We start from the raw sequence: 12,577 nt of genomic DNA on the forward strand, positions 1-12,577 counted from the left end.
AATGAGCAGTGAGGACTTTTGTCACCATTTTGGTTTTGGTGGGGTTTAGCCGCTTTTTTACGGCATCCTGTTTTATCTGCAGGGTCTTTGTGATCTGTATCTTGTGCTGACCTCTTATCTTATCTTGTGACTTAAGAATGTCTAACGTCCTTGGAATGCAGCCCAGTAGGTCTCAGCCGTATTTTACCCAGCCCCTATTCAAAGATGGAGTCGCTCTGGTTTGAATGCTTTTGACACCGTGATTGGTTTAGACTCAATCTCACACCCTCTTTGTGGCTTAGGAGATGTGTTTTCAGAAATCCAGAAAGGAGCTTAGACAAAACAGTAGTCTCAGGGAACATAGCTAGTTAAGTGATGGAACTGAGGTTTGAAGTCAGATCTGTCTGACTCCAAAGTCCATGGTTTTTTTTATTTGTTTTCTCTGTGGTTTGTTGTTTCTATGATGTAGTATCTGTCACCTTGACTCTCCTTTTGTCCCTCACCACCTTCTGTAGTTTCCCAGTCCTCCTGACTCATACCAGGGAAACCTCCTGTTTCCAAATATAACAAAGGCTCAGGGACTTCTAACTCCTGGCGGCCTGGCTGTTTGAGCCCTGGAAGTGTACTGTCTCCTTCATTTCTCTCCTGACCCTCATTGGGAGAGTTTAGACTCCTGGGAAATACAGGTCTATGGCCTGCCTAAGAGAGGACCAGCCCACACCAAAGAAAGTACCACTGCCTCCTCCTCCCTAGTGGATGCCACCAAGCCCTGAGGAGGACAACCTTTTCCTTAATCTCCTTGAAACCCAGGCAAACTTTGACAAAAGGAAAGGTGTTTCCTGTGTGTTGTTAATGGAACCTTGGTTGCTTGGCAGAAGTTAGGTATGAATGCTATGTCTGGCAGTGTGCAGTTCTTGTCTAATTTACCCGAAGGAAATGTCTGTGTGATGTATTTTTAATTTGCTGAAGAAGGATAAGTGTTCAAACCTTTGTACATTTATGCTGAAATTAATTTTTCAAAGTCCACATAACTTCAGTGCTGTGGGATAGTCCTTAAAAACAGAAATTATGACTAGCCATAATAAATGACACATTTTTGTGAATGTCATCTCTCATAAAGTTGTTGTGAAACTTAAAGAGGATGAAGCATGGAAACCACCCAGCACCATGCTTGGCATATGAGTTGCCTTTCCTCTTATTCCCTTTCTAGCTTTTAGGGTGGTAGAAGCCACAAGAGATAAAATTCCTATGTGTATGGGATAGAAGTAGCTTTGGCTGTAAATAACAGAAAACTTAACATAAGACCATAAAGAAGATAGGCCCGGCATGGTGGCTCCCGCCTGTAATCTTAGCACTTTGGGAGGCTGAGGCGGGTGGATCACCTGAGGTCAGGAGTTCGAGACCAGCCTGGCCAACATGGTGAAGCCCCATCTCTGCTAAAAATACAGAATTTAGCCGGCGTGGTGATGTGCACCTATAATCCCAGTTACCAGGGAGACTGAGGCAGGATAATTGCTTGAACTCAGGAGGCGGAGGGTACAGTGAGCTGAGATTGTACCACTGCACTCCAGCCTGGATGACAGAGCAAGACTCCATCTCAAAAAAAAAATAAAAAAGAGAAGATCTTTTTCCCTCACATAACACCAAGTCTGATGTTGGAATCTGTTGGTTCGGTTTTAGTCTGGGAGCCCACTAAACATATGGCTAATAGCTATTCAATTCTCCTGGCCTTTTCTTCAGGCATTTTGACTCATGGTTTCAAAATTGCTGCCACAGCTCCATATATCATACTAACATCTTTATTTTTATTCATTTATTTATTTATTTAGAGACAGAGTCTCGCACTGTCACTAGGCTGGAGTGCAGTGGCGTGATCTCGGCTCTCTGCAACCTCCGCCTCCTGGGTTCAAGCAATTCTTCTGCCTCGGCCTCCCAAGTAGCTGGGATTACAGGCATATACCACCATGCCCGGCTAATTTTTGTATTTTCAGTAGAGATGGGGTTTCACCATGTTGGTCAGGCTGGTCTTGAACTCCTGACCTCGTGATCTGCCTGCCTTGGCCTCCCAAAGTGCTGGGTTTACAGGTGTGAGCCACTGTGTCCGGCCTATACTAATATCTTAAGCAGGGAGGAAGGGTAAGTGACCCACCTAGTCCTTTTATCAGGAAAGCAAAAAGCATTTCCAGACCACTGTCCACTAGCACTTCTTATGTCTCATTGGCCACTCAGCTCCGCAGGAAGTTGAGAAAAAGAGTATTTAGCGTTTCCACCCTTTATAAGTAGAGGTAGCCAAGGGAGAAAATGGTCAAGAATGGGTCTTGGGTCAGCTAACTTGTAATATTTGCTACACTGAAGCTTTTGGTGTAATTCTTAGCTGTTCTGCAAAGCTAGGGAGGGGGCTGGAGTTGGTGGTCAGTTAGCAAGAGTCAACTTTGCTTTCTCCCCTTTGTCTAACTAAAAGACCCAGTAGAGCACGGTCAGATCCCATCTGGAACATATAGGGGTGTGTTAAGCTGCACAGTCAGTAGGAAGCCACTTCATGGGAGCCAATCGTTAAATTTTTAGGAATTTTGTGAGCCAGCCGATAAACATAGACATTATTAAAAATTGAATTATAGGCTGGGTGCAGTGGCTCATGCCTGTAATCCCAGCACTTTTGGAGGCCGAGGGTGGGCGGATCACCTGAGGTCAGGAGTTCGAGACCAGCCTGGCCAACATGGCGAAACCCCATCTCTACTAAGAATATAAAAATTAGCTGGATGTGATGGCACACGCCTGTAATCCCAGTTACTTGGGAGGCTGAGGCAGGAGAATTGCATGAAACTTGGAGGTGGAGGTTGCAGTGGGCCAAGATCGCGTCACTGTACTCCAGCCTGGGAGACAGAACAAGACTATGTCTCAAAAAAAAAAAAACAAAAAAAACCCAAGCCGGGCGCGGTGGCTCACGCCTGTAATCCCAGCACTTTGGGAGGCCGAGGTGGGTGAATCACGAGGTCAGGAGATCGAGACCATCCTGGCTAACATGGTGAAACCCCGTCTCTACTAAAAATACAAAAAAATTAGCTGGGCATGGTGGCGGGTGCCTGTAATCCCAGCTACTCGGGAGGCTGAGGCAGGAGAATGGCGTGAACCTGGGAGGCGGAGCTTACAGGGAGCTGAAATTGTGCCACTGTACTCCAGCCTGGGCGACAGAGCGAGACTCCGTCTCAAAAAAAAAAAAAAAAAAAGTTGAATTATATGAACTTATAATTAAATGAAGTGTGTACAAAAAGATAATAAATACTCAAAGACCATCACAAATAATACTCAAATGCTTTACTACATTTTACTATTAACTATGCTTTTGGGGATATTTATGTCTACTGTATCTGTATGGTATTTTTAAAATGTGTTACTGTGCATTTCTTCCCATCTCTGTGTTTAGTAGTAGTATGTTGATGGCTTTAAATTGGCCCTGGGAGTATTTAAACCAAAAGAAATCAGCAAATGCCACAAATCTGTCATGTATGTATTTGAGAGAATTAGTTGCTGAACATTCACCAGCACACCACTGGGCGCAATCCTAAAAATCAACAATTTGGAGGCAGAACGGAAATGCATGTACATTTGGGACAATTAGATAGGAATTTCAAAACAATTTTCAGATCCTTGCCAGAGATAAAGCACAAACAAGTGGTTTCTTGTGTTTGAAACCAATGCAATAAGAATGCACTTTATAGGCTGCTTTCGTTTTGCAAGGATACAGAATGAAGTGTCATTTCTTTGGTACTTAAGAGTCATTTCCAAACAATAGGATTCATTGTCACTACACCCTTAATAAAAACTCACTGTATATCTACTATGGGTGAGATTCTGAGCTTAACCAAGTGACATAAAAGATGACCTCTATTTTCAAAGAGCTGATGATTAAACTAGAATATTCACAGAAAAAAATAAATGAGAGAAGTCCGTTCTGAATGCTTCTCTTCATAGCACTTGATTTGTAAATATACATATACACACACACATACACACACAAACTATTTGTATTTATATATTTGTGTATATATTATATGTATATATACACACACACATAGTGTATACTTGCGTAAATGTTTGTTTCATATTGTGTCTTCCATTAGTCCACAAGTTCCATTGGGGTGGCAGCTGCATCTCATTTGTTTACAGCAGTGTCCTTGTATCTGCTCAGTGTCTGGCAGATAGTAGGTACTCAATTAATGTTTGTGGAATGTACATAAATAAATGAAATGAACATTATGGACAATTGGAGCTGTAGGAGGTGAGAGGAAGGAACACTTAGCAATGACTGGAATGATTGGAAAGGCTTTAAGGAGGTGCTAGGACTTCAGTAGGACCTCAAAGGAAGGGTAAGGCATAAATTAGGCACATGACACATTCTGCAGAAGATGTGTAAGCCTGGAATGGAAAGTTTATTCCTTTTGTTGGAGTTGGAGCAAATTCAGTGGAGCTTCTGGGTTAGGGTCACCAGGGTTATATTCAATTGAACTATGGTATTACCTGGACTCAAAGGAGCCAGATGCAATTTGAGAAGCAAATGCAGATCAAGGCCCAGAAGGGAATTCAAGGTTGAGTGAAAAGAACGATATCCATTCTGAGATCTAAAGGATAATTTTGAGGTCACACCTAAGAGACTAGGGAAGCAAAAAGTGCAGGATGGCAAGCAAGGCTGGAAGAGGCAGAGTTTTAACCTGTGCTCTTCTTTTTTTTTGCCAAGTGAGTTTGGTTTATTAGAACATAACACACTTTAAGCTTGTTAGAAACTGACTTATACATAAAATAAACAGAGCTTAGAATGTTTTCTTTTTGTTATTATTTTAAATTAGAGATGGGGCCTTGCTATGTTTCCCAGACTGGTCTCGAACTCCTGGACTGAAGTGATCCTCTTGCCTCGGCCTCCTAAAATGTTGGGATTATAGGCACGTGCCACCGGCCCCAACCTAGAATATTTTCTTTTCTTTTCTTTTTTTTAAAATTTTTTTGAGACAGAGTCTTACTCTGTCTCCCAGGCTGGAGTGCAGTCTGGGTTCAAGCGGTTCTCATGCCTCAACCTCTGAAATAGGTGGGATTACAGGCATGTGCCACCACACCCAGCTAATTTTTGTACTTTTAGTAGAGACAAGGTTTCACCATGTTGGCCAGGGTGGTCTTAAACTCCTGGCCTCAAGTGATCTGCCTATCTTGGCCTCCCAAAGTGTTGGGATTATAGGTTTGAACCACTGCAATCAGCCTAAAATATTTTCTGGATGGTTATTACAATAAGAAATAAAAATATAATAACTTTGTTTCCCCACTCTTTGTAGTCTCATTTCCCTCACTCCCTATTGGACATTCAGTATATAGTTCCAGATGGAATAAAATAAACCCTCAATATCAGATTAAGTTTAAAAGACTATTCAGGAAACCATTTTTTGAACAAAACTAAACCAGAACATGTTTCTCACAAATGCCTATTAAAGAAATAAGAAATAACATCACTATCATTATTAATATATTTAAATATAATGTGTATCTTGCCACAGGCTGCATTTTAGGATACTTATTTTAGATGTATTAGAGAAACTTTGGCAATACAAAAAAGGTGAAAAATTAGTGCTAAAGGAGTAATTATAAATCAAGACAGAAATATTATGGGCCAGGCGTGGTGACACATGCTTGTAATCCTAGCACTTTGGGAGGCTGGGGCGGGCGGATTACCTGAGGTCAGGAGTTCAAGACCAGACTGGCCAACATGGTGAAACCCTGTCTCTACTAAAAATACAAAATTAGCCACGAGTGGTGGTACACACCTGTAATCCCAGATAGTCGGGAGGCTGAGGCAGGAGAATCACTTGAACCCAGGAGGTGTAGGTTGCAGTGAGCTGAGATCACGCCATTGTACTCCAGCCTGGGCAAAAACAGTGAAACTCCATCTCAAAAACAAACAAACAAAATTACGGAAGCATTGTACACAAAGTGGGAAAATTGCTTTAGCAGTAGGTAAGTCAAGATAAGAAATGCCAGAAAAAAAAGGCCTTTCTTTTTTCAACCAAGATTTGCTAAAAGGTTTTTGTTGTTCAGTAATTCACATTGATCCACAAAGATAACATTAAACAAAATAGGCTTAAACTGTAATATAAGATATTTAGGTTGCATAATACAAGATTTGTTTCAGTGAAGGTTACTAACCAACAGAATTTTGATATAATAAATATAAATGTGTTTTCATATATTTTTATTTTATTTTATTGAGCAAATGTAAGAGGGTGGATAATCTATCAAATCTCTTCTATGCTTTTGCTTCAGGATATTTAAGGTAAGCATAGGAGATATGCCATGTGACAGATTTAACAGGGTTTTTTCCTCTTGTTATTTATTCAATTATAATTAAAGACTTTACCTGCAGAAATAAGCCACATGAGATACCAATGGAAAATCTGAACAAAATTGATTACTTCCAAATATCATTTTACAAAACAACCATTCTATCTTATGATATATCCCAAATATATTAGGGCAAACAAGAGGAAGATGATAATGCTTTCTTTTATTTCCTCTTATGTCACAAAAAGTAAGCAAAAACAACAAATAAGAATTGCTACTAGGTGTGGTGGCTCACGCCTGTAATCCCAGCATGCTGGGAGGCTGAGGAAGGAGGATTGCTTGAACTCAGGAGCTGGAGATCAGCCTGGTCAACATAGCAATAACTTGCTCTACTAAAAAAATAAAAATGAAAAAATAAAAATAAAAAATCAGCTGGGCATGGTGGCATATGTCTATAGTCTCAGCTATTTGGGACACTGAGGTGGTAGGATCTCTTGAGCCTGGAGATCAAGCCTCCAGTGATCTGTGATCATGCCACTGCACTCCAGCCTGGGTGACAGAGTGAGACCCTATCGCAAAAAAAAAAAAAAAAAAAAAAAGAATTACTAATGCAACCCATATTTTAAATATTTATCCTGCATCTAGATGTCAAATAAAGGAATAAAGGAGTGAACAAAAAGGGAACTATATTGATTCAGTGATTAAAGAACAAATGTTTCATTGAAAACTTAAGGGTTTTTTTTGTTTTTGTTTTTCTTGAGATGGAGTCTCGCTCTGTCACCCAGGCTGGGGTGTAGTGGCACGATTTCGGCTCACTGCAACCTCTGCCTTCTGGGTTCAAGCAATTCTCTGCCTCAGCCTCCTGAGTAGCTGGGATTCCAGGAACCCCCGCCACCATACCCGGATAATTTTTGTATTTTTAGTAAAGACAGAGTTTCACCATCTTGGCCAGGTTGGTCTTGAACTCCTGACCTCATGATCCACTGGCCTCGGCCTCCCGACGTGCTGGGATTATAGGCATGAGTTACCGTGCCCAGCTGAAAACTTGAAGTATATTTAGAGAAAGAGAAAATTAAGTTTTCATGAAAGAAAATCTAAAATTAGAATGGCATAAAAGATTCCTAGGGCAGGTTGATAATATTCCGAGTGATGCCAAATACCTATTTATGGAAACAAATGGTCTTTTTCTTCTGTCGAGTTGCACCTATGCAGGACAGATGAGACAATGACTATGCACATTTATGCTTTATACTAAGACAAGGGAAGAACGAAAGCCTGGCTAGTTCTTGTACTTGTCTCTTTTAAAAAATATTAAGAAGAAAATGAAATGGAAAGAATGATTTAGAAAAGAAAAAAGAAGTGTAGATTGAGGATCATGAAGTTGGCTCATTTAAGGAAGTGGTATAATAACAAGTTCAATTAATAAGATACTTTTCTATTATTTCAGAGCCAACAAAAGGCAGTGTGCTATAGAATGGCATTTCTTAAGCATTTCTTGACCCCCTGGGGGTCATAAGAGGTCAGTTCTGATTGAGCAGTTCTGGGGTAGGGCCTGAGAGTCTGCATTTCTGGCAAGCTCCAAGGTAAAGCCGTGCTTGCTGCTAGTCCAAGGCCAACACTTGGATCAGTAAAGCTGTAAAATTAATGTTAATCTAAGTCATAAAGAAGACAAATGAAAATGTCAGATAATTTTGTCCTAGGGAGAAGATTTAAAGCCCTAGAAATTTCTTTGGGAGGGCTGGGTTCCCATGTAGTTTAGAAACGGAAAGGGCATGTAGACCAAGAGAGCACTATCAAGTCACCCAGAGTTAAGGAATTTTTAAGTATAAGTCAGAGGGGCATGAAAGGCTGTTTCCAGAAAGGTAGCTACAATCCAGCTTCTCCTCTGATTCTGAACTCAACTCAGAAGTGGCAAAATTCTTTGAAAGGCGGAAGAATCAGAGCTTAGGGATACATAAACTACTAAAAGCTCTGCCTGGAGCACAGACATAAAAGCACAGCAAGAACACAGCAGTGTATGTCTTGAATTAATCCTGGCTCAAGGGAAGCCTCAGGTCTTTATTTTACCCAAACCCAAAGAATAATCAAATCGTCATTATTAAATACCTCTACGTTCAGAAGAGGTGCTATGTTTATTTTTCTTTAATGTTTGTTTTGATTAAAGGGAGCCAATATGTACTGAGTACATAGTATTTACCTCTCATTGTAAGACTAGTACATGAATTAACTCTTTCAAATTTTCATCCACCTTTCTACACACATTTACAATTGGGAAAACTAAGAATTAGTATTTATGACTTGCTCAAAATAACACACGTATTAGGACTTACTTATAGAGTTAAGTTGATAACCAAATTAATGTATTAATTAATAATTTATCACCAAAAGAGGCTTACTCACAGTTTATTCTAAATCTCTGTTGCAAATCTGGAGTCTTTTAATTGTCTGATTGATGGTCTGATTGTAGCAATACTTTGTGTCAGCTCCATGAATTACAAATTTGACATATTAAATGATCAAATCAAATTTGAGATGTGAGTTCTGGACTTGCACTGCCCAATATGGTAGCCTTAGACCCATCTGATTACCTACATTTAAATTAATAGAAATTGAGTTAAATAAAAAAATTCCTTTCCTCAATCACATAAGCCACATTTTCATTGTTCAGTAGCCATAGATGGCTGGTGCATACCACATTGGACAGCATATTATTCTAAATGAACATTTTCAGGATATTTTCAACATCACAACAAATTCTGTTGAAAAATTAAATCCCATTTTAATGTTAACAGATCTCCTATGCATTTGTTAATTTTTAAGCAATTTAACTTATTACCTAACTCTATTCTCAAAATCATCATATGAAAAATACCTAAGTTAATGTTACTATGTTTTGTAAAGCAGACTCATGCTGGGATTTTTTAGAGCCACCGCTGAGGTTAAAGACCCTGGGGACTTAAAACTTGTGCAACTTGTTTATGCCCCTCTTCTTTCCTCTTCTGTTCATCTGCTGTCTTTCCCTAGGTGATGTCATCCAATTCCACGACTTTAAATACCTCTTCCCTTGGGACTGGGGATATCCAACTGCTTGACATTGCCATGCGAGTTCTTACAGGCACCTCAAACTTAGTATGTCTAAAACAGTACTCCTGATTTTTACATCCCATCCCCCTGCCCAGTTTTTCCCCCTCCTGCCTTTCCCATTTCATGGAATGGACTCTGTCTATTCTCCCTGGCACTCCTCATTCTTAATATTTCCCTTTCCTTCACCAGTCCTCCTTCCCACAAAGCCACAGCTCATCCAACAGCAAGTTCAATTAATTCTCTCTCTCTTTTTTTTGTTTTTCGAGATGGAGTCTTGCTCTGTGGCCCAGGATGGAGTGCAGTGGCAGGATCTCTGCTCACTGCAACCTCCACCTCCCAGGTTCAAGAGATTATCTTGCCTTAGCCTCCCAAGTAGCTATGCCACCACACCAGGCTAATTTTTACATTTTTAGTAGAGACAGGGTTTCACCATGTTGGTCAGGTTGGTCTTGAACTTCTGACCTCAGGTAATCTGCCCACCTTAGCCTCCCAAAATGCTGGGATTACAGGCGTGAGCCACCATGCCCGGCCCAAATTCAATTAATTCTATCTCCACAACATATCTTGAATCCAATGACATCTCCTCTACTGACATAACATCTGGTCCACTCTGACTAGCTTTCTAACTAGTTTTCCAGCTGCCATTCTTAGTCTTCTGTTTATTCTCCACAAGAAACCAGAGTGATCTTTTAAAAATGGAAATTAGCCAGTATCTCTCCTGAACTTAGATGCAAAAAAATTTAACAAAATATTAGCAACTTGAATCAAGCAGTGTATAAAAAATTACATACCATGACCAAGTGGGATTTATTCCAGGGATACTGGGCTGGTTCAATATTTGAAAATCAAATAATGTTATCCACAACATTAACAGACTAGAGAAGAAAATTCACATAATTATATTGATTGATGTAGAAAAAAATTTTGACAAAATTCAATATCCATTCTCATGAAAATTTTAGAAAAAATAGAAATAGAAGGAAATGAATCAACTTGACAAAGAGCATCTACAAAAAATCTACAGGTAATATTATGCTAAATGATGAAAGACTAAATGCTTTTCTTCTAAGATTAGGAAAAAAGTAAGAATGCCCACTCCTACTACTCTTAATCATCACAGTCATGAAAACTCTAGCCAGCACAAGGTAGAAAAAAAGCCAAAACATACAGATTGGAAAGGAAGAAATAATTTGCCCTGATTTGCAGACAACATGCTTGTTTATGTAGATGAACCCCAAGGCATCTACCCCAAAACCAAAACAAAACAATACAAAAATTCCTACACCTAATAAGTTCAGTAAGGTCACAGGTTACAAGATGAACACACAAAAAAAGTCTATATACTAACAAGGAATATGTGGAAACTGAAATTAAAAACACAATATCATTTGCAATAGCTCCAAAGAAAATGAAATACCTAAGTATAAATTTAACAAAGCAAGTACAAGATTCATATACTAAAAATTACAAAACACCGATGAAAGAAATCAAAGATCTAAATAAAAGATAGTGGTAACATTGAATGCTGCTGAGGATGCGAAAAAACTGGATCACTGAGAATACAATCCCAGTGAGAATGTAAAACAGTTCAGCCACTCTGGAAAATAGTTTAGCAGTTTCTTTTAAAACTAAAAATTCGGCCGGTCGTGGCAGCTCACGCCTGTAATCCCAGGACTTTGGGAGGCCAAGGCGGGCGGATCACCTGAGGTCAGGTGTTTGAGACAAGCCTGGCCAACATGGCTGAAACCCCATCTTTACTAAAAGTACAAAAATTAGCCAGGTGTGATGGTGGGCGCCTGTAATCCCAGCTACTCAGGAGGCTGAGTAGGAGAACCGCTTGAACCAGGGAGGTGGAGGTTGCAGTGAACTGAGATGGTGCCACTGCACTCCAGTCTGGGGGACAAGACGGAGACTCAATTTCAAAAAAACAAAACAAAACAAAAAAAACAACTAAAAATCCACTTAACATACAGTGTTGCAATTGTACTCCTCGATATTTATTCCAGAGAAATGAAATTGTATCTTCAATGTTCAAACTTGCACACAAATGTTCATTTATAATCATTTATTTATAATTGCTAAAAAATGGAAACAACCTAGATGTCCTTCAATGGGTGAATAGTTCAATTGTGGTACATCTTTACCATGGAATACTATTCAGCAGTAAAATGGAAAGGACTATTTTTATTTTTATTTTTATTTTTATTTTTTTGAGACAAGGTCTCACTCTGTCACTCAGGCTGGAGTGCAGTGGCGTGAACATGGCTTACTGCAGCCTCAACCTCCTGGGCTCAGGCCATCCTCCCACCCCACCCTCCCAAGTAAATGGGACCTGCTGATTTTTAATTTTTTGTAGATACAGGGTTTCACCATGTTGCCCAGTCAGGTCTTGAACTCCCGAGTTGAGCTGATCTGCCCACCTTGGCCTCCCAAAATGTTGGGATTACAGGTGTGAGCCACTGCATCTGGCAAGGAAGGACCTATTGTTATAAGCGCTAGTTGGATAGATCTAAAGGGAATTCTGCTGAGTGAAAAAAGCCCATTTCACAGGATTACATACTGTACAAGTCCATTTGTACAATATTCTCGAAATGTTGTAATGATAGAGATGGAAATTAGATTGGTGTTTTCCAGGAGTTAGGATTTGGGGTTTTCCCAGGAGTTAGGATTTTGTGGGGAGGAAGTAGGAGTGCTACAAGGGGCACTACATGGCACTACAAAGTGCCATGGAGCCTTGTGGTAATGAAACAGTTGTGCATTTTGATTGTGGTGGTGGCTACTGGAAGCTACACATGTTAAAAAATTGCCAAGAACTACACACACACACACACACACACACACACGGGAGTACCTGTATTGCTGGTGAAATCTGAATAAGCTCTGTGGATAGTAGCAACATCAATTTCATGGTGTTTGTATTGTACTACAGTTATATAAGATGCTAACATTGGGGAGGAGGGGGAAGGGTATTATGAGACCATTCGGTACATTTTTTTGCAACTCCCTGTGAATCTACAAATAAAAAGTTCAAAAATATCAATCAGATTGTATGTGTTCTCTTACTTTAAGTCATTTGAAGGCTCCCCATTGCAAGTAGAAGAAAATCCAGGTTCCTTACCTTATTTTACCTGCTCCCTGCCTAGCTCTCTCTGACCTCATCTCACTCCTTATCTTATTAACTGAGCTGAAGCAC

The sequence above is a fragment of the Macaca thibetana genome, chromosome 1 (genome assembly GCF_024542745.1).
Source record: "Macaca thibetana thibetana isolate TM-01 chromosome 1, ASM2454274v1, whole genome shotgun sequence".
Taxonomy (NCBI): domain Eukaryota; kingdom Metazoa; phylum Chordata; class Mammalia; order Primates; family Cercopithecidae; genus Macaca; species Macaca thibetana.